The sequence below is a fragment of the Triticum dicoccoides genome, chromosome 2A (assembly GCF_002162155.2).
Source record: "Triticum dicoccoides isolate Atlit2015 ecotype Zavitan chromosome 2A, WEW_v2.0, whole genome shotgun sequence".
Lineage (NCBI taxonomy): Eukaryota > Viridiplantae > Streptophyta > Magnoliopsida > Poales > Poaceae > Triticum > Triticum dicoccoides.
The window spans coordinates 600,099,677-600,122,617 of record NC_041382.1 but is presented as its reverse complement, the minus strand read 5'-3'; positions in this window follow the sequence as shown (position 1 = coordinate 600,122,617).

Sequence of the window (22,941 nt, the reverse complement as noted above, 5' to 3'; positions counted from 1 at the left end):
ACTCCAGTGACACTGCGCCTGACGAGCTCTCTATTGATGATTGTGTATGCTCCGGCTCGGCGTTGGACTTGTCTTGCCTCTGTTTCGTCAGCCGGCAGATCTTGGTTTATTAGGAAGTTGAGGATGGACTGAGCCCATGATGGAGCTGCGACTTCTTCTATTGCCAACACGGCTACTGCGACCAGGGTGGGCGGGCTGGGTGGTGAAATGCTGGAGTTGGCCGCCGCCTGTTGTGTTGGTGCAGTCCCCGGGCCGACTACCGCAGTCCCCGAGCCGGGTGTGGCAGTCCCCGGGTCGGGCGTAACTACGGAAGTCCCCGAGCCGCCTACTGACGTCCCCGGGCTGACTATCGAAGTCCCCGGTTCACCTGCTTGGTTCTTCGAGCCGGACCTGGCCGCGTCGGGGTCAGGCGGCACGAAGATGGAATCGGACTCTGGAGACGGCTTGAGAGACGGCTTGAGGAGGCGTTGCAGAGAGACACCGGTTGGTATTGCCTACCGAGTGGAGCCTATTCGAGCCAGGGTATCAGCTGGCTCGTTGTCGGCTCGCGGTACATGGAGGAACTCGCATCCTTCAAAGTACCCACTGATCTGCTGAACAAGGAAGCGGTAGCTTGCCATATTTGCATCCTTGGCGTCCCAGTCGCCGGATGATTGCTGGACTACCAAGTCCGAGTCGCCGTAACATAGGATCCGGCGTATGCCGAGCTCTTTGGCAAGCTGGAGCCCGTGTATGAGCGCCTCGTACTCGGCCACGTTGTTGGAGGCGGCAAAGTGAATTTGCAGCGTGTATCTGAGCTTGTCGCCTTTGGGAGTGGTGAGGATGACGCCGGCTCCCAAGCCGGTGCGCATCTTGGACCCGTCGAAGTGCATGCGCCAATGAGTGGAGTCGGGAGCTGGCGGTAGGTACTGGGTCTCGGCCCAGTCGACGAGGAAGTCGGCCAATGCTTGGGACTTGATGGCAGTGCGAGGCTGGTAGAAGATCATGTAGGGGGCCAGCTCGATGGCCCATTTTGCCACCCGGCCGAATGCATCCCGGCTGCCTATGATCTCGGCAAGCGGGGCGGTGCATACGACCGTCATGGGGTGCTCTTGGAAGTAGGGCTTCAACTTCTTGGCAGCAAAGTACACGCCATAGCACATCTTCTGGTAGTGCGGGTAGTTCTGCTTCGAGGTAGACAACACCTCGCTCAAATAGTACACCGGCCTCTCGACCGGCTGGGCTCAGCCCTCTTCTGGGCGCCGGACTATGATGACGGTGTTGACCACCCGGCTGGTTGCAACAATGTAGAGGAGCATGGGCTCTTTCTCAATCGGCGCCGCCAGGACAGGCGGCGTGGCCAGCATCTTCTTCAGCTCATGAAAAGCTTGGTCGGCTTGGTCGTTCCACTCGAAGTGAGTGGTCTTCTTCATGAGGCGGTAGAGGGGGAGAGCTTTCTCTTCGAGACGGCTGATGAAGCGGTTCAGGGAGGCCAAGCACCCGGTGAACTTCTGGAAGTCTCGAAGTTTGGTGGGAAGCGCCATTCTCTCAATGTCCTTGATCTTTACTGGGTTGCATTCGATGCCGCGTTCAGAGACCAGGAAGCCTAGGAGCTGGCCAGCTGGCACTCCGAACACGCATTTCTCGGGGTTGAGCTTGATCTGGAACCGGCACATGTTCTCAAATGTTTCATTAAGGTCCTCCAGCAAGGTGTCGCGCTTCTCTGTCTTCACCACAATGTCGTCTACGTAGACGTGGGCATTTCTGCCGACCTGCTTGAGGAGGCACTTCTGCATGCAACTCTAAAAAGTGGCACCGGCATTTCTTAAGCCGAATGTGAAAGCACAAGTGCTCCCCAGGTGGTTTTGATAATTGATGACAACATATCTCTTATTGGACTAACATTTCTATCTAGCATGTTTCAGATAAGTTCAACAATGGAGTGGCATGGAAAGGTTGTGGGAACTCCTTCAAGATGCTAAGGACAAAGGATTGGCTAAAGCTTTAAAGCTCAAGACTCCTCATTTTACATTTTAGTGATCTAAGATCACATTGAGTCCATAGGAAAAGCCAATACTATCAAGGAGGGATGAGGTGTTGCTTAATGAGCCTCTTGCTTCATGTGCTTAATGATATGCTCCAAAATCCTCAGCTACTTTCCCACTTCCACATATGACCTAAACCCTAAGCCAAACTCGGTCCTACCGATTCTTCCTATCCAGCGCCACCGAGTTTCACTTGTCATAAGCCACTGCCAAACCCTAATCAGTTCGGTCTCACCGATGGGATCTCGGTCTCACCGAGATGGGCTTGCAAACTCTCTGTTACCCATTGCAATATTCTCGGTCCCACCGAGATATGCAATCGGTCCCACCGAGTTTGCTTGACCAAATCTCAGTTTCAGTTATTACCCAAATCGGTCCCACCGAGTTTGAGTAATCGGTCAAACCGAGTTTTGGATTTACCCTAACCCTAGCACATCGGTCCCACCGAGTTGATCCAGTCGGTCCCACCGAAATCTCTAACAGTCACTAGGTTTACCTTTTCGGTCCGACCGAGTTTGTTGATTCGGTCCCACCGAGATTGGAAAACTGTGTGTAACAGTTGGATTTTGTGTGGAGGCTATATATACCCCTCCACCTCCTCTTCATTTGTAGAGAGAGCCATCAGAACACATACACAATTCCAACTCATATGTTCTGAGAGAGAACCACCTACTCATGTGTTGAGATCAAGACATTCCATTCCTACCATATGAATCTTGATCTCTAGCCTTCCCAAGTTGCTTTCCACTCAAATCTTCTTTCCACCAAATCCAAATCCTATGAGAGAGAGTTGAGTGTTGGGGAGACTATCATTTCAAGCACAAGAGCAAGGAGTTCATTACCTACACACCATTTGTTACTTCTTGGAGAGTGGTGTCTCCTAGATCGGCTAGGTGTCACTTGGGAGCCTCCGAAAAGATTGTGGAGTTGAACCAAGGAGTTTGTAAGGGCAAGGAGATCGCCTACTTCGTGAAGATCTACCGCTAGTGAGGCAAGTCCTTCGTGGGCGATGGCCATGGTGGGATAGACAAGGTTGCTACTTCGTGGACCCTTTGTGGGTGGTTGCTTCTTCGTGGACCCTTCGTGGGTGGAGCCCTCCGTGGACTCGCGCAACCGTTACCCTTTGTGGGTGGAGCCCTCCGTGGACTCGCGCAACCGTTACCCTTCATGGGTTGAAGTCTCCATCAACGTGGATGTAGGATAGCACCACCTATCCGAACCACGGGAAAAACATCCGTGTCTCCAATTGCGTTTGAATTCTCCAAACCCTTCCCCTTACATTCTTGCAAGTTGCATGCTTTACATTCCGCTGCTCATATACTCTTTGCATGCTTGCTTGATATGTATTGTGTATGTTGAAATTGTGCCTAAAACTCCACTTAAACCTAAAAAGCTTAAAAATTGCAACTTTAACACTAAGTGTCTAATCACCCCCTCTAGACACATCTACTTCTAGATCCTACAAGTGGTACCAGAGCATTGGTCTCCATTGCCTTGGTTTAATCACCATTGGAGGAAGATGGATGTGTCTACTTTAGGGAGTCTTAGACATAGAGTGCCTATTCTTGATGGAGAGTATTTTCATGAGTGGAAAAATGAGATGCTTGTAATCTTCAATCAATATCATTTGAACAAGTATGTTGCTAGTCCTTGTGCACCTCATATTGATCCTTTGCATCCTACCCTAGATGAAGATATTGACATGATTCGCAATCTTAGAACTGTTGAGCTCATCATTAGAGGGTTGCCCAAAAATTTGATTGCTAGTTTGCCTACTCTTAATTGTGCCTATACTATATGGAAATTTCTTGAGGAACGATTTCCCGATCATTCCTTGAAAACTTTGGATGAAATTCTCCATAAATCTATTGCCTTGAGTAAGATGAACTCTAGTGATCCTAGTTTTGGTAATTGTCTATTTGAACTTACCAATCTTAAGCATGCTAAAGGAGATGTTGGAATCATTAGTGATATCATATTCGAAGCTATAAGAATTCATAAAAGTGACCACCTTGATGATCATTTATCTAATGAATTACCCTCTCTAGGAAATGATGAGTCACAAGATCATGATGAACATGGATACTATGATGATGATGATAGTGACTTCGATCTTGATGATGCAATGAGACATTTTGGTCTTATGGCAAATCTTCGGGGATATGAATCAGGAGGAAAGGAATGGGTTCTTGATAGTGGATGTACTGATCATATGACCGGAGATGAGGAGATGTTTCGTGAGCTTGCTGAAAATGACGGCCCTCGAAAATATGTCACCTTTGGTGATAATTCAAAGGGTAAAGTGGTTGGCCTTGGTAAGGTGGCCATCTCACATGATAGTTCCATTCAAAATGTCATGCTCGTTGAATCTCTTGGCTACAACTTACTTTCAGTATCTAGACTTGCTGATTTCGGCTTGAATGTCCTATTTACTGAGGTAGATTGCCAAGTATTTCGTCGAGACAATCATAAAATGGTCTTTACCGGTATGCGTAGAGGTGATCTTTACATCGTCAATTTCTCTAAAAAGGCACAACCTAAAACTTGCTTTATTGCTAAATCCTCAAAAGGTTGGTTGTGGCATAGACGACTAGGTCACGTTGGCATGAGAAACCTTGACAAGTTTATTAAAGGAAATCATATCCTTGGAGTTAACGATGTCATATTTGATAAGGATAGACTTTGCAGTGCTTGTCAAGCAGGTAAACAGGTTGGAGGGAGACATCCCGTGAAGAACATCATGACCACAAGGAGGCCACTCGAGCTACTTCACATGGATCTTTTTGGTCCCAACGCCTACAAGAGTCTCGGTGGAAATTCTTTTGGTCTAGTTATAGTTGATGATTTTTCAAGATTTACGTGGGTGTTCTTTCTTAATGACAAGTCGCAGGTCCAGAAGATCTTCAGAAACTTCGCTAGGAAGGCCCAAAATCAGTTTGACATGAAGATCAAGAAGGTTCGAAGTGACAACGGAACGGAGTTCAAGAACGCAAATGTGGACACCTTTCTTGACGAAGAAGGGATTTCACACGAGTTCTCGGCTATGTACACACCTTAACAAAATGGAGTTGTTGAAAGGAAGAATCGGACGCTCATCGAAATGGCAAGAACGATGCTTGATGAATACAAGACGCCGAAGCACTTTTGGGCAGAAGCGGTTGAGACAGCCTGTCACGCAACAAATCACTTATATCTTCACAAGTTACTCGGCAAGACGGCATACGAGCTTCTCACCGGTAACAAACCCCAAGTTGGATACTTTCGAGTATTCGGCTCAAAGTGCTACATTCTTGATAAGCATCGTTGTTCAAAGTTTGCTCCTAAATCTCATGAAGGTTTTCTACTTGGTTATGGCTCAAACTCTCACACTTACCGTGTCTACAACAATTTCACCCGAAAGGTTGAAGAGACGGTAGATGTGAAGTTTGATGAATCTAATGGCTCGCAAGTAGAGCAATTGCCAATTGATGTAGGAGACAAAGACCCTTCAGAAGCAACCCAAGACTTGTCCATTGGCAAAATTCGTCCAACGGAGGTGAAGGAGAGTACCTCGTCCATCCAAGTGGAAGCTTCTACTTCACGACAAGGTGAACCAAGAATTGATACGGAAGCATCCACAAGTGGGACACACCAAGATGAAGAAGACGAGGAAGTACATCAAGACGAACATCAACAACCTCCTTCTCCACCACGACAAGAGAACGACAACGTCAACAATGAAGAAGATCAAGAAGAAGAACAAGATGAAGAAGATGTTCAACAAAGACCCAAGCAAAAGCTCTCACGAGTTCGAGCAAGAATTGCCAAAGATCATCCCGTCGAGCAAATCCTCAATGATATACAAATCGGGAGAATCAGTCGCTCAAAAACTCGTTTAGCTAACTTTTGTGAAAACTATTCATTCATCTCTAGCATTGAACCTATGAACATTGAAGAAGCATTGGAAGATCCGGATTGGATAAATGCTATGCATGAAGAGCTACACAACTTTGAGAGAAACCAAGTTTGGACATTGGTTGAGAAGCCCGACAACAACCACAACATCATTGGTACCAAATGGGTGTTTCGCAACAAGCAAGATGAAGATGGACAAGTGGTTCGCAACAAAGCACGTCTCGTCGCCCAAGGGTACACACAAGTCGAAGGTATGGACTATGGTGAGACATATGCTCCCGTTGCTAGACTTGAGTCCATTCGCATCTTACTTGCCTATGCTAATCACCATAATATCACCTTGTACCAAATGGACATTAAAAGTGCTTTTCTAAATGGTGAAATAGAGGAGGAAGTTTATGTCAAACAACCTCCCGGTTTTATCAATGCTAAGAAACCAAATCATGTTTACAAACTTCACAAGGCTCTTTATGGTCTGAAACAAGCTCCTAGAGCATGGTATAAATGCTTGACCAAGTTCCTTACTACAAGTGGTTTTGAAATTGGTAAAATTGATTCTACTCTTTTTACTAAAAGGGTTAATGGAGAACTATTTGTATGCCAAATTTATGTTGATGATATCATATTTGGTTCAACTAACCCTCTCTTTAGTGAAAAGTTTGGAAAGCTAATGTCAGAGAAGTTTGAGATGTCTATGATGAGTGAACTCAAATTCTTTCTCGGTTTGCAAATCAAGCAAACTAAGGAAGGTACATTTGTCTCTCAAACAAAGTACACCAAGGACTTATTCAAGAAGTTCAATACGCAAGAATGCAAAGGTATGTCTACACCCATGCCTACTAGTGGACATAATGATTTGGCCAAAGATGGTGAACCGGTTAATCAAAAGGTTTATTGCTCTATGATTGGTTCATTGTTATACCTATGTGCTTCACGTCCCGATATTATGCTAAGTGTGTGCATGTGTGCATGATATCAAGCTGCTCCTAAAGATTGTCATCTTAAGGCTGTGAAAAGGATAGTGAGATATTTAATCCACACACCAAATTTTGGCATTTGGTATCCTAAGAGGTCTTTTTTTGATCTTGTTGGCTATTCCGACTCGGATTATGCCGGAGACAAGGTTGATAGACAGTCCACTTCGGGTACTTGTCAATTTCTTGGTAGATCTCTTGTGTCTTGGTCTTCCAAGAAACAAAACTCGGTATCCTTATCCACCGCCGAAGCGGAATACATCGCCGCTGGTTCATGTTGTGCTCTATTACTTTGGATGATCCAAACTCTTAAAGATTATGGGATTTATGTGAAACACGTTCCACTGCTTTGTGACAATGAAAGTGCTATCAAAATTGGTCATAATCCTGTACAACACTCTCGAACTAAGCATATTGAAGTTCGTCATCATTTCATTCGAGATCATGTTGCTAAGGGTGACATTAATCTTAAGCATGTTTGCACCGATAAGCAATTAGCGGATATATTTACTAAACCACTTGATGAGAAAGTGTTTTGCAGATTGAGAGGAGAATTGAACATCATTTATGCTTCAAACTTGGGGTAGAAACTCCATTGGATACATGCAAGACATGAGCTTATGACTAATCCATGATATATCTCTTATGATAACTATCTTATGTCTTGGATATATTTGCACCTTGCATGTTGTCTAACCCATGTAGGTGCTTGGTTGAATCTAATTCCATGAGATTGCGACTCACTCACATCTTGAGCAATCTCTACATCACCAAGACTCTACACAATGGTGGTTGAAGACAAGGAAGCACAAAACCATTCAAACATATCCTTTGACAAATTCTATGTTGAGCTTCATGATTGTCATTTTTGGATACACAAGTGCTCTTCCTTGCAAGAACTAACCCATGTAGGTAGATGAACTCAAACTCCAAGTGGTGCTCCCAACTCTTGATGAGCTACATCAACCTTGAGCACCCACACAAGTTCAACTACATGAGCAAGAACCACACCACCACCCAAGGTATGTTATTCCATCTTAGAGAAGCTTTACTCCAAGACATGAGTCAAAGCAACTCAACAAGATGTGAATACATCAAGATGCTTAAACGAAAAATGGTAACCCCATTTTGAGCTTAAACGATGAGTATGACCTATGATCAAGTGTTCTCACTTGACTCCTAAGTCAATATACTCTAACATAGGTGACTATGTCACCGCCCAACTCTAGATGAAGTTCTCTTGTGTTCTATTCTGTGTTATTGCATTTGTCTCATGCATGTTTAGTTTCTTTCTCTTTTTCAAAAAAAAACTTCATCTAGATCTTTCAGTTTCTTCTCTTTTCTCTTTGTTTTTGTTCTGCATTTTCTGCATTTAATTCCTTGCAAATCCTTCAGGTAATTCATTGCAAATCTTTGTGAGATCCTACATGTCTAGTGAGCTGAGGTGACAAGTGTTTTTCTCTGTGTAAACTCGGTTTCACCGACTTGCAATTTTCGGTCCAACCGAATCTCTTCGGTACCACCGAAATATGCCACTCGGTGCCACCGACTTTGCAATCAGAAAAACAGTTTGCCACTTGTTCTACATTTCTTCTGATCCAGCTCCACTCAATGAATCTTGTCCTCTACAAGCATCACAATTTTATCCTTTGCTTTGTGCTGAGTCTCAAGGACCAAACCTATACGAAGGATCCCAGAAAGCCCTTCTTGGAAATTGATGTCAAAGGGGGAGAGAGAGATCACATCAAAGCTTGTATCACATCAAGGGAGAGAAAAAGTCTCAAGGACCAAACCTACAAGTTAAGGGGGAGAGAGAGACTTCCAGGGGGAGAGAATACTCAAGGATCCCAGATGCTTGATGCTTGATGCTTGATGTTCAAGAGGAGAGATGTCACATGTCTTTTTAGGGGGAAAGACATGTTCATTTGTATCTTTCAGCTCTGATTTGCTGTTCCTTATCTTCTCCCAATATCCCATGTAAGATTCAGGGGGAGCAAGACACCTAAGGGAAAGAAATCAGTCAAATTCATTGCATATCTTTATTCTTGGGGACATGTTGAATCCAATGTGGTACCTTGTACTCACTCTCTACATTTCATCACAGTCTTGGTATTCTTGTGGTTTCTTTTGTTTGCTCTGGCTAGTGGATGTACCTGTGTTATCTAACTTTGTTTGTGCAGGTTCATTCCATCCTAAGCTAACTCAAGACCACAAGGTAAGTATATGCATCAAAATCATGAGTATGAGGAGTTCTTTCTTATGTACATACTGTTTGCAAGAAGGACTCATGAGCATGAAGGTATTTTCCTTGATAATCTTTTGCTCTGATGCATATGGCCAAGATACATGTAACACATTTCCTACTCTGTCATGGCTATGCTCTCACATGCCTCTATATTTCATATTTACATGAGTGCATACATGTAGGGGGAGTCTATGCTTGTTACATGTCCTTCCAAAGCTTTACTTGCTGTTCTTTATATCTTTATCTAAAGCTTTGATGTATGTTGCCATCAATTACCAAAAAGGGGGAGATTGAAAGCACAAGTGCTCCCTAGGTGGTTTTGATAATTGATGACAACATATCTCTTGTTGGACTAACATTTCTATCTAGCATGTTTCAGATAAGTTCAACAATGGAGTGGCATGGAAAGGTTGTGGGAACTCCTTCAAGATGCTAAGGACAAAGGATTGGCTAAAGCTTAAAGCTCAAGACTCCTCATTTTACATTTTAGTGATCTAAGATCACATTGAGTCCATAGGAAAAGCCAATACTATCAAGGAGGGATGAGGTGTTGCTTAATGGCCTCTTGTTTCATGTGCTTAATGATATGCTCCAAAATCCTCAGCTACTTTCCCACTTCCACATATGACCTAAACCCTAAGCCAAACTCGGTCCTACCGATTCTTCCTATCCGGCGCCACCGAGTTTCACTTGTCATAAGCCACTGCCAAACCCTAACCAGTTCGGTCTCACCGATGGGATCTCGGTCTCACCGAGATGGGCTTGCAAACTCTCTGTTACCCATTGCAATATTCTCGGTCCCACCGAGATATGCAATCGGTCCCACCGAGTTTGCTTGACCAAATCTCAGTTTCACTTATTACCAAATCGGTCCCACCGAGTTTGAGTAATCGGTCAAACCGAGTTTTGGATTTACCCTAACCCTAGCACATCGGTCCCACCGAGTTGATCCAGTCGGTCCCACCGAAATCTCTAACGGTCACTAGGTTTACCTTTTCGGTCCGACCGAGTTTGTTGATTCGGTCCCACCGAGATTGGAAAACTGTGTGTAACGGTTGGATTTTGTGTGGAGGCTATATATACCCCTCCACCTCCTCTTCATTTGTAGAGAGAGCCATCAGAACACATACACAATTCCAACTCATATGTTCTGAGAGAGAACCACCTACTCATGTGTTGAGATCAAGACATTCCATTTCTACCATATGAATCTTGATCTCTAGCCTTCCCAAGTTGCTTTCCACTCAAATCTTCTTTCCACCAAATCCAAATCCTATGAGAGAGAGTTGAGTGTTGTGGAGACTATCATTTGAAGCACAAGAGCAAGGAGTTCATTACCTACGCACCATTTGTTACTTCTTGGAGAGTGGTGTCTCCTAGATTGGCTAGGTGTCACTTGGGAGCCTTCGACAAGATTGTGGAGTTGAACCAAGGAGTTTGTAAGGGCAAGGAGATCGCCTACTTCGTGAAGATCTACCGCTAGTGAGGCAAGTCCTTCATGGGCGATGGCCATGGTGGGATAGACAAGGTTGCTACTTCGTGGACCCTTTGTGGGTGGTTGCTTCTTCGTGGACCCTTCGTGGGTGGAGCCCTCCGTGGACTCGCGCAACCGTTACCCTTTGTGGGTGGAGCCCTCTGTGGACTCGCGCAACCGTTACCCTTCGTGGGTTGAAGTCTCCATCAAAGTGGATGTAGGATAGCACCACCTATCCGAACCACGGGAAAAACATCCGTGTCTCCAATTGCGTTTGAATTCTCCAAACCCTTCCCCTTACATTCTTGCAAGTTGCATGCTTTACATTCCCTACTCATATACTCTTTGCATGCTTGCTTGATATGTATTGTGTATGTTGAAATTGTGCCTAAAACTCCACTTAAACCTAAAAAGCTTAAAAATTGCAACTTTAGCACTAAGTGTCTAATCACCCCCCTCTAGACACATCTACTTCTAGATCCTACAGAATTTCATAGTCAGGTAGCAGAAAGCTCCGAATGGCGTGATGAAGGTGGTCTTCAGGCGGTCAGCCGGATCTAGCTTTATCTGGTGGTATCCTGAGTAAGCATCCAAGAAACTCAACAGCTCGCATCCGGCCGTGGAGTCTATCACTTGATCAATCCTTGGCAGGGCAAAGGGATCTTTGGGGGCAGGCCTTGTTGAGGCTCGTGTAGTCTATGCACATGCGCCACTTGTTGTTCTTCTTTAGCACGAGGACCGGGTTGTCGAGCCACTCTGGAAAGAAAACCTCCATAATGAAGCCGGTTGCCACAAGCCGGGCTATCTCCTCTCCCACAATCCTTCTTTTCTCCTCCGACAGTCGTCAGAGGGGTTGTTTGACTAGTTTTGCGCCTTCTCGGACATGTAGCTTGTGCTCGGCGAATTCCTCTGGAACACCCGGCATGTCCTTAGGGGACCATGCAAAGATATCCCGATTCTCATGGAGGAAGTCGGCGAGCTCGCCTTCCTATTTGCTGCTTAGGTTTGCCCCGATGACGGCAGACCTTTCTGGGTGCTCGGGGTCAAGAGGTATCTTCTTCGTCTCCTTGGCCGGCTGGAAAGATCCTTGGGCATCACACTCCTTGGGATCGGGGGACAGGGCCGGCTGTTTGCCGGCCATGGCCACGACTCGATCCAACATCTTCTTTTCTTCGGCAATCACAAGGGACTTGGCCAGCCGGCTGCTGGCTGCAGCGCACTCGGAAGATTTCTTGTAATTGCCGGCTACGGTGAGGATGCCCTTGGCGCTCGGCATCTTCATTTTGAGGTAAGCATAGTGGGGAACAGCCATGAACCTGGCCAAGGCAGGACGACCAAGCAATGCATGGTAGGGGCTCTCCAGGTCCACCACTTCAAACCAGATCGCTTCTCGGCTGAAATGATCCTTGTCCCCAAACATAACATCAACCTTGATCTTGCCAATGGGGGCGCAGGACAGGCCAGGTACAATGCCATGGAACACAGTCCGAGTAGGCATGAGTTGCTTCGTCTTGACGTTCAGCTTCTCCAGGGTGTCACGGTACAGGATGTTGATGCTGCTCCCGCCGTCTATCAGCACACGGGAGAAACGGGTGGCATGTCTGTCCGTTGCAAGGGTGGCATCCAAAACCAATGCATAAGAGCCGGGAGATGGCATCACCTCTGGGTGGTCGGCCCGGCTCCAGCTGATAGGCTTTTCTGACCAGTGCATGTGCTCGGCGGGGTTGGTAGCGACCATGTTGACTTCTTGGTGCTCTCGGCGTCTGCTACGCCGGCCTTCAGGCTGGCTTGTAAAGGCGGCATGCTCGTCGGGGAACTCGTCGTGCACAGCTCCGACTGCTGGCCGAGCGGTCGGCAGCTGCGGAGTCGGAGGCGGCGGACCAGCAGGCGGAGGCGGCGCGAGCCCTTCGCCGTTGGAGATTCGGTTGAGCCAGTGGCACTTCCGGGTTTTGTGGTTGGACGGCTTCGCGCCACTGTGGAACTTGCATGGGGCGTCGAGAGTTTGCTCGTAGGAGAAGGCCGGCTGCCAAGCCGGCCTGCCGCCCTTCTGCTTCTTGGGTGCGGGCCGCCCTTCGGGCTGCTTGTCCTCGATTGTGGCCACCTGCCGGCTGGTGGAGAGTGGCACGGGGCCCTTGCGCTTGCGGTCGTTCTGGTACGGGCGTCGACCGGAGTCCCCAGCCGGCGTCTTGGGCACCGGGTTGATTACCTTCCCGGACGCGTCTACCCGGAGTTCAGTCTTCATTGAGGAGTCGGCGGTGGCGTACTTGTCTGCTATGACCAGAAGCTCATCGAGGGTAGTCGGCTCGTCGCAGAGGAGCTTGTGCTTAAGGAGGGTGCCTTCTCGGCATCCGGCGGTGAAGTACTCTATGGCTTGCACCTCGTGCACCCCTTCGCAAGAGTTGCGGAGCTCGACCCAACGCGTGAGGTAGTCGCGAGTGGATTCGGCGGGGCCTTGTATGCACAAGGAGAGCTGTCTGGGCTTGGGGGCCCGCTTGTAGGTGCTTGTGAAGTTGCAGACGAAGGCCTCTGTGAAGTCTAGCCAGCTGTTGATGCTGTAGGGCCTGAGGCTATTGAGCCAGGTCCGCGCCGTGCCTTGGAGCATGAGGGGCACGTACTTCACGGCAACGCGCCTGTTGCCGTTTGCTATGCGAACCGCTATGGAGTAGTCAATCAACCAATCTTCCGGCTTCAGGGAGCCGTTGTACTTGGGCGTGTCTCTTGGGAGCGAGAACCCTTTGGGGAAAGGCTCGTCGCGGATGCAGGGGCCGAAGCAAGGCGGGCCGACATCATCTTCTTCTTCTAGCGCCAGGGATCGCGCTAGGCGGTCGATCCGATGGCGGGCGTCGTTCTCGCCGACTCCTTCACGGAGACCTAGTTGGCCGCTGAGAGTCGGATGCGCGACAGGCGGCACGGTGGGATATCTCTCCCCACGAGGCGGAGGTGGAGGCGGGTTGCCCCGCCGCTCCACGGCCCGGGGACAACCTTTTGCGTCTCGCTCGATGGAGATCCGGGTTCGGCTTCGGCTGGCAGCCGGCTCCTTCTCGTGTCGCGCACGGGTTTTACCCGCAGTCGGCGTCCGGGATGTCGCGCCGTTCTCTCGGCGCGGGGAGGGCTTTCCGCGCGGGCGTCGGCTTCGTGCCGCTGTGCGGCTGCATCGATTAGTTGCTGGATGCGCCTGGTCATGTGGGGGAGTTCTTCGGCCCCCAGTCCGTCTAGCTCGTCTACGGCCGCCTGGGCGGCGTGCAGGTTCTCAAGTGGAGTGGCGTAGACTGGGCCGTCGACTCCTAGCGTGTCGGCGAGAGCAGCGCCGCGCTGTCTGACAATGCCGGCTCGGCTTGGCCCGCCTGGGGCGGCGTGCCAAAGGCGGCGCGGTCGGCTTCGCGCTGGTGGGCCTCGGTGAGGTGTCTCATGGAGGCCAACTTCCGGCCCTCCGCGAGGAGGGCGAGGCGGCGAGCTTCCAGTGCTTCGGCGTCGGCATCGGCCGGGAGGGGATGGACAAGTCGTGGACCACTGCATGCGGGGCGTCAGGGACGTTCTCGCCAGAAGCGCCGCCGTGACCGATGACCATCACCTCGGTGGTGGCGCCGTCGCAGCCATCGGCCCGGGGAAGAGGGTCATTGTAGATCGCGACGTCGGTGGGGAAAGCGTCGAGCGAGGCCGTGTCGGAGTCGACAGGCATCGGATCGGTGGAGCCAACAGACTCCAAGTCCACAGCAAGCTCGCTGGAGATGTGGAGCTGGCCGAAGAGGTTGACGAGGTGGTCGGTGCCTGCGTCAGAGGCGAGCTCGTCGGAGATGAGGGTCTCGTCAAGGAGGTCTGCGAGGCCGCTCGCTGCGCAGACGTTGGCGACGCCTTGCAGCGCGCCATGGCAAGCGCCATCGGGCGTGCCGGGCTGGCTACGCTCGCTGGGGAGGAAGAGGGTTCCCATCCAGAATAGGTCTCCGGACGACGGTGCACCTGGCCCCACGGTGGGCGCCAAATGTCGGGTGGTACGTGCGACATATGCCAATGGGTGGCTTATCATTGTGGGAGCCGGTAAGACATAGCCGGTGCCTGGAAGCGGGATGAGGCGAAGACATGCACGCCGGCGAATCTTACCCAGCTTCGGGGCTCTCCGTGGAGATAACACCCCTACTGCTGCTCTGCGGGGTCTCCGCATGATCACTAGATGAACGAGTGGCTACAAGATGCTCCTCGAGCTGTTTGGTGAGAAGAAGAAGAAGGGCACGACTAGCTCTCCTCTCCTCTCTATGTGGTGTCTAAAACTAGCTTAGATCAACCCTTTGCATGGGCGCCCCGGGGGTTTTATATAGGCCCACCCCCTAGGGGTACAATGGTAATCCGGCTGGGCGTGGGCCCCAGCCGTCTGTGTCTACGCTCGCCGGCCTCTGCGCCGGCTACTGGGGCCCGCCGGCTGGTGGGTCCCGCTGGCTGCCGGCTCCTTGGTCGACAGGCAGGCCCCATTGTCCAGGGCCTTGTCGGTGGCTGGTCACTGTTGCCTCATCCTGGTGACGAGGGCTTCGCCGAGGTGGGCGTGGCTACAGTGCCGCCGCCCGGCGCGTGATCGCTGTAGCCTCACCGCGTCTTATCTCCTTAGTGGGGCGTCTTCTTCGAGGGAGGAGGCAAGCCGGCAGCGGGGAGCCGGCCCTGTCTTGGGCCGACTAGGGGAGGCCTGGCCGCCTTCGGGTGTCTCTCTTCCTGAAGGGGCCCACCGCCCATGGGCCGCACTGACAGCCCATCATGGGTGGCATCAGGGTCAACATGGCAATAGTGTCGCGCCGGACGGGCCATGGTCACCCCGTACGGCGCACTGTGCCAGGCGTGCTCCGTGATTTAGGGGTGGCGGGCTTTACTGTAGCCACGCCCCGCCACATCGCCGTTATGTCGATGCAGACTTCGAGGGTACGATCTTGACCGCTTTGTGGGAGCCGGCCTCTTGGAGTCGGCCTTTTCGTGGCCGGCTTCTTGGAGCCGGCCCTCCCGTGGCTTTCTTCATGAGGGCTAAAGCCGGGCCGCCTTCCGATAGTCGACCTGGGAGACAGCCGGCAAGGGGAAGGTGGCCCCACGTCTTGGATTCTTGAGGGTCGGATCGGCTCGTAATTTTTTCAGAAGGGCCAGGGGAGCCGGCTAGGCTACCCGTGGTCATTTACTCCGACAATGGGTACAGAACAGGCTGAATTGGAAGCACAGGCCTACCGGATTAGGCTGGATCAGAATGCTTCAGAGGAACTCATGATAAGAAGGTACCGATCGCGTCTCCCGTCGGTTTATGAGCCGCAAAATCTCTTCAACATACCAGGAGCAGGGGCTTGTAACCAACCCATACTAAACCGGGCGGAGGCACCGGGAACAGGAGCGCCGGTTCAACCGCGCTCAATGGACCCACCTCGCTAGAACACCGTTGTGCCACAGTATGTACCAACACCTCCCGGGCATTATTCCAACCCATTGGACAATATTGTGGCCGTCGCTTCATGCCTGGCAGCCCTCCCAACCAATGGCGAGTCACCAGTTGCGGTTGAAGCACATTGGGCCAGGGATCTCCTTCAAATAGCGCTAAATCAACAGCAAGCATATTCACACAGTCGTGAAAGAATTCATTCCACTCCCCGTCCAAGCCGGAGCTATAGTAGACACGTTGAGGACGAACCGGCTGTGTCCAGCAGTGCGTGTCGCTGAAATTCACCACGAGGAAACAACCCGGCAGTGGGAGGTGCTAATGCGCAGGATGTTGTGGACCATGGCCGCGCACGTCGGGAGGCCGAGTTAGCAGCTCGACACGGAGCATGACAACATACTCCGGTTCACCCTACCGCTTCAGTAGATCTAGGTGTGGTGTTCAGTTCCTTAGGGGTGCCGTGTCTCACCCCCGCTTTGCGTAATGTGAGATTGCCCAAGGACTTCAAGGGACCTCGTAAGGTACCAAATTACACCGCCGATTTGCAACCAGAGGCGTGGGTGGAAAGGTATGAGATGGCAATGGAGATGTTAGATGTGGATGAGGCAGTGTGTGCTAAATATTTCACCATGATGTTGGAAGGAACAGCTCGTACTTGGTTGAAGAGCTTACCAACTAACTCTGTCGGATCATGGGCTGAATTGAAGCACAGGTTTATCCAGAACTTCAAAGATACTTGTAAGCAGCCAATGTCAATCATGGATCTAGCCGCTTGTGTCCAAGAGGAAGGGGAGTCCACAACCCATTGGGTCAAACGGGTCTCAGCGATTTTGCACTCATCAGATCGTATCAATGCAGACACCGCAGTGTTAACATTAGAGGGCAATTGCCGTTTCCTGCCGCTCAAACAGAAATTAGGAAGGCTCAAACGTCACTGCAATGATATGTCAACGCTCATGGCCACTTTGGTTAAGTACGCCGATTCAGATAATACCAAGGACCCGGATTCAGAGGAGGACAAACCGGGGAAAGGGAAGAAGAATGGCAACACCAAGGGTCAGCAGCATAATCTAGTAGGCCATGGGAACAACGGTAAGCGCAAGGCCGACAGCAGCTTGGACTTTGTTGCTAACACCAATGCTCAGGAGAATGGCCAGCGCCGTAAGGGCAAGCAACCCCAGAGGGGTGGAGGTTCAGGCCCCAATTTGGAGCGCCTGTTAAATCAGCCCTGTCCAAAGCATGGATCAAAGGAGAAGCCAGCATCGCATCTTTGGAAGGACTGTTATATCATGCGGGATTTCAAGAACTCCAATATGTTCCAGTATGATAACGGCCCGCTCGGCGGTTCAGGAGGTGGTTTCCACGGGTCGGATTACGGAGGTGGTGGTTTCGGTTTAGGGTTTCAAGGCAACCAAACTGGACGCATCAATCAAGGGCACCAAGGCAACCAGGGAGGCTACAACCGTCAGGGGAATTAGCAGCAACAGCAGCAGTCGGGTTACCAGAGCAATCCCAAGCAGCTAAATAGCAGGCAATATCATGTTTTCACTACTAGTTTGTGTAAGCGTGACCAGAAGCTTCACAAAAGGGCGGTAAACTCTGTTGAACCGGCAGTGCCTTAGTATTTATGCTGGTCTGAGCAACCCATTTTATGGAGTAGAGAGGATCACCCACCCTGGGTTGATAATCCAGGTCACTTGGCCCTGGTGGTAGCCCCGCAAGTTGGGGGTTACAAGTTTACTAAAGTGCTCATGGATGGGGGAAGCAGTATCAACATTCTATATTATGACACATTCCGCCGTATGGGGTTGACAGATAAGAATCTTAAACCGTCAAATACGGTTTCTCATGGGGTGGTGCCTGGTAAGTCTGCATATCCTATTGGCAAGATAGCCTTAGAGGTAGCTTTTAGAGATGATTATGATTCAAGGTCAGAAACATTGATGTTTGAGGTGGTAAAGATCAAAAGTCCGTACCATGCCTTGTTTGGACGGCCGACTTATGCTAAATTCATGGCGAGGCCATGCTATGTTTATCTGCAGCTTAAAATGCCAAGTCATAAGGGGACTATCACAGTACATGGAAGCAGAAAGATCGCTTTGGAATGTGAGGAAGGTGATGCGGCTTATGCTGAGTCGGTTTGTGCCACAAAAGAATTGAAATTCTATAAGGAGCAAGTTGATCCGGCAGATATGACCTCTTTGAAAAAGCCGACTACAGAACATGATCCGGCGTTGAAGTTCAAATCGGCTACAGATACTAAGATGGTTGACTTTGTTCCTGGCGATTCATCCAAACAGTTCAGCATCAGTGCTAACCTGGATCCCAAATAGGAAAGCACGCTCATCGAGTTCATCCGTGAGAATCGGGACATCTTTGCATGGAAACCTTCTGACATGGCAGTTTCTCCACCGCTTCAATGAAGAAAGGCGTAAGGCTATCGGTGAAGAGGTAGCCCATCTGTTGGCCACAGGGTTTATTGTAGAGGTCTTTCATCCAGAGTGGTTGGCTAATCCGGTGCTGGTTCTTAAGAAAAATGACACTTGGCGGGTAGATTCTCCACCGCTTCAATGACGAAAGGCGTAAGGCTATCGGTGAAGAGGTAGCCCGTCTGTTGCCACAGGGTTTATTGTAGAGGTCTTTCATCCAGAGTGGTTGGCTAATCCGGTGCTGGTTCTTAAGAAAAATGACACTTGGCGTATGTGTGTGGATTACATAGATTTAAACAAAGCTTGCCCTACAGACCCCTTTGCTCTTTCTTGCATTGATCAAATAATTGATGCGACGACAGGTTGTGACCGTTTGTGTTTTCTGGATGCTTATTCTGGTTATCACCAGATCAAGATGGCAGTTAAGGACCAGGAGAAGACAACTTTCATAACTCCCTTTGGAGCCTTCTGCTATGTTTCCATGCCTTTTGGACTCAAGAGTGCCCAGGCAACTTACCAGCGATGTGTTCAGAATTGCCTTCATAAGAAAATTGGGCGCAATGTTCATGCATATGTGGATGATATTGTGGTAAAGTCCAGAAAGGAGGAGACATTGATAGATGATTTGAGAGAAACCTTTGACAATCTCCGGGTTTACAAGATGATGCTCAATCCGGAGAAGTGTGTCTTTGGTGTCCCGGTAGGCAAGCTCTTGAGTTTTCTGGTGTCAAAAAGAGGCATTGAGGCTAATCCAGAAAAGATTGCAGCAATTACATCCTTGGCTAAACCGGCGTGTATCAATGATGTTCAACGTCTGGCTGGCCGGATTACAGCCTTGAGCCGGTTTATCAGTCGCCTTGGAGAGAAGGCCATCCCTTTATATCAGATGCTCAAGAAAACAGATAACTTTGTCTAGAGCGAGGCAGCTGATAAAGCATTCGAGGATCTGAAGAGGCAGGTAGCTGAACCGCCCGTGCTTGCAGCTCTGATCGATAAAGAGCCATTATTCCTATATGTGGCTGCTAATGCCCGGGCTGTTAGCGTAGCTATTGTGGTAGAGCGCAAGGAGCTTGGCAAGGAATATCCGGTTCAATGGCCGGTTTATTATATCAGTGAGGTGCTCATTGAGTCAAAGCAGAGGTATCCGCATTGGCAGAAGCTGGTGTATTGTAACACCCTCGATTCGACTATAGCTCCCACGTGTCGAGGCACGACTTAGAGACATAATCGCATTGAAGGCATATGTCGCAAGTTAGGCAATCTTCACAACATCCCATGTAATACGAATAATAAAGGGGAGAACATAGTTGGCTTACACTCGCCACGTCAATCAAGAACATAAATAACATTACATCATCCAAAACACTCATGGCCCGACTACGGTGCCAAAATAGAAGAGAACCCAACATGCGACACGGTCCCAATCACCCCCAACTGGGCACCACTACTGATCATCGGGAAAGGAAACATAGTATCGCTGAGAGTCTTCGTCGAACTCCCACTTGAGCTCGTAATCATCACCTGGAGCGGAATCACCTGGACCTGCATCTGGAGTTATAGAATCTGTGAGCCACAGGGACTCAGCAATCTCGCACCCTCGCGATCAAGACTATTTAAGCTTACAGGAACGGTAGGGCAAAAATATGTGGAGCTGCAGCAAGCGACTAGCAAGTATGGTGGCTAACTTATACGCAAAAGAGAGCGAGAAGAGGAGGCAAAGCACGAGCGAGAAACTAGAGAACAACCTGCGCAAACGTTACTCCAACACCGTGTCCACTCCCCAGACTCCGCTGAGAAGAGGCCATCACGGTAACACACTCAGTTGATTCATTTTAATTAATTAAGGTTCAAGTTATCTACAACCGGACATTAACAAATTCCCATCTGCCCATAACCGCGGGCACGACTTTCGAAAGTTCAATCCCTGCAGGGGAGTCCCAACTTAGCCCATGACAAGATCTCACGGTCAACGAAGGAATAGACCTCCTCCCAAGACGTTCCGATCAGACTCGGTATCTCGGTAACTCAAGACACTTCGACAGGTTAAAACAAGACCAGCAACACCACCCGCTGTGCCGACAAATCCCGATAGGAGCTGCACATATCTCGTTCTCAGGGCACACCGGATAAGCTAAGCGTACGGGAGCCAACGTAACCCAAGTTGCCGAGGGACGGCCCCGCATGGTGCTCTAGGTTGGACCACCACTCAGAGGAGCACTGGCCCGGGGGGGGGGGGTAAAACAAGATGACCCTTGAGTCTGCAGAACCCAAGGGAAAGAAAAGGCTAGGTGGCAAATGGTAAAACCAAGGTTGGGCATTGCTGGACAAGCTTTAATCAAGGCGAAATATCAAGGGGTTCCCATTATAACCCAACCGCGTAAGGAACGCAAAATCCGGGAACATAACACCGATATGACGGAAACTAGGGCGGCAAGAGTGGAACAAAACACTAGACGAGAGGCCGAGCCTTCCACCCTTTAGCAAGTATATAGATGCATTTAGATAACATAGCAATATAATGATATCCCAACAAGTAAATAAATGATGTTCCAACAAGGAACGACCTCCAATCTTCACCTGCAACTAGCAACGCTATAAGAGGGGCTTAGCAAAGCGGTAACATAGCCAATCAACGGTTTGCTAGGACATGGTGGGTTAGAGTTTCAACATGGCAATTGGGAGGCTGACAAGCAAAAGGTAGGCATCGTAGCATTGGCATAGCAAAAGAGCAAGCAAACTAGCATAGCAAAGATAGTAGTGATTTCGAGGGTATGATCATCTTGCCTGCACAGTTGTCAGAGTTGACTGGATCCTCACAAACAAACTCAACAGGCTCCTCGGTAGCGAACTCGTCTCCCGGCTCTACCCAACAAGACAAACAAGCAACAAGGATACAGTCAACCACGTGCAAACTCAAACAATAAGATGCAATGATGATATGCTATGCGGGATGCGATGCGGGATGCAAAATGCAAGATATGACAGGAAATGCATGAATCTGGCCTCAACTTGAAATTCCAAAGGTGCCACTAGAAAGAAGAGATGAAATCGCTTGAAAACGATATAAAGAACGCCGGAACCGGAGTTGCGGTTTGGAAATGGCAAGCGTTTTAAGATATGACACCGGTCTGCGATTTACAGCAAGTAGGCATCTAAATGCAATGAAATGAACATGCTACAGCACCCAAACATGACAACAAAACGCATGGCAGGGATGCACACAAGATGCTTAACAAAAGACTAGCACTGAGCCACGGCCAATTCATCCATTAAGAGGTCCAAACAAGCATGGCAAAAACGCAAATGCAAAACAGATTTCAGACTTTGTGAAATTAACACTAGTCTGAAATTTCAGATCGTGAAGCCCTCTTCGGAGCAGCAAAACAACATGATGCATGACCTGATTAAGATAAATAATAACATGGCATGGAGCCACTCAACAAGCTTAACAAAAGTCCCAAAGTGACCTGGGGCCAAAAGGGTTCACAAAATATATAAACGAGCACACGAACATAGCTAAAACACAATCAGTTTTCAGACTTGGTGAAAACTGAGACATGCTGAAATATAACTCACGAAGGCATGTAAACGAGCTCGATGCACTCACCACGGTGCAAGTCATGGCAAGGCAAGCATACATCCATAAATAAGGCACAAAATGCTAGCTAGACATGGCAAGAACAATGGCATAGCATGCACGGATCAACTACAATAACATCGGCAAAATCGCAAACGAGTTGACGATCTGCCAGATTCACCATGAAGCAAAAGTAGAGCTTGATTGACTCAAGCTAGGGTGCTCCATAATTGCAAACAAAGACATGGATGGATAGAGCATAATATGATTAACAAAACTCATTTACTGATCATCCTCAAAAGAGGCACGGATCACTAGGAAACAAGCTGAACATATGGCATCATGAACTAAATAATCCCAGACTTAGTGAAAACTACTAAGTCCCTGAAAACAGTTTTACTGGGTGCCTCACTTTGCAAGCTTGCACAAGTCACCACACACATCCTAAAAATGCATGGGTTGCAACTCTGGAAAGAAGACAAAATCCTTAACAAAACATATGAAGGACTCACAGGCATAGCATGCACACAATAATCATGGAAAAAATGACAAAAGTCTAAGATGAACTAGCAGATCTGACAATTAACTCATGAAGCCCTCTTCTAACAGCATTTTGGGCATCAAGATGCACTCAAATGAAAATTATGCAGTGGAATTAAATGATGTACTCGTCGAGACGAACATTTTGATATACTATATGCCCAAATCGGAGCAAGGGATGCAAAATTACGGGACCTTGAACAGGAGCATATGAAGTGAAATTCCTGGGACTTAGCAAAGAAACGACCTCTGGATCCAGATCTAGGGTTTCGGGGCACGCGGCCCGAGGCGGCGGCGGCACTGTTCACCGGCGGTCGTCGGAGTTGGTGACGAGGCCGGGGCAGCCGGTGGTGGCGGGCGGCGGCCGTGGTGAGGACGGCGGCGAC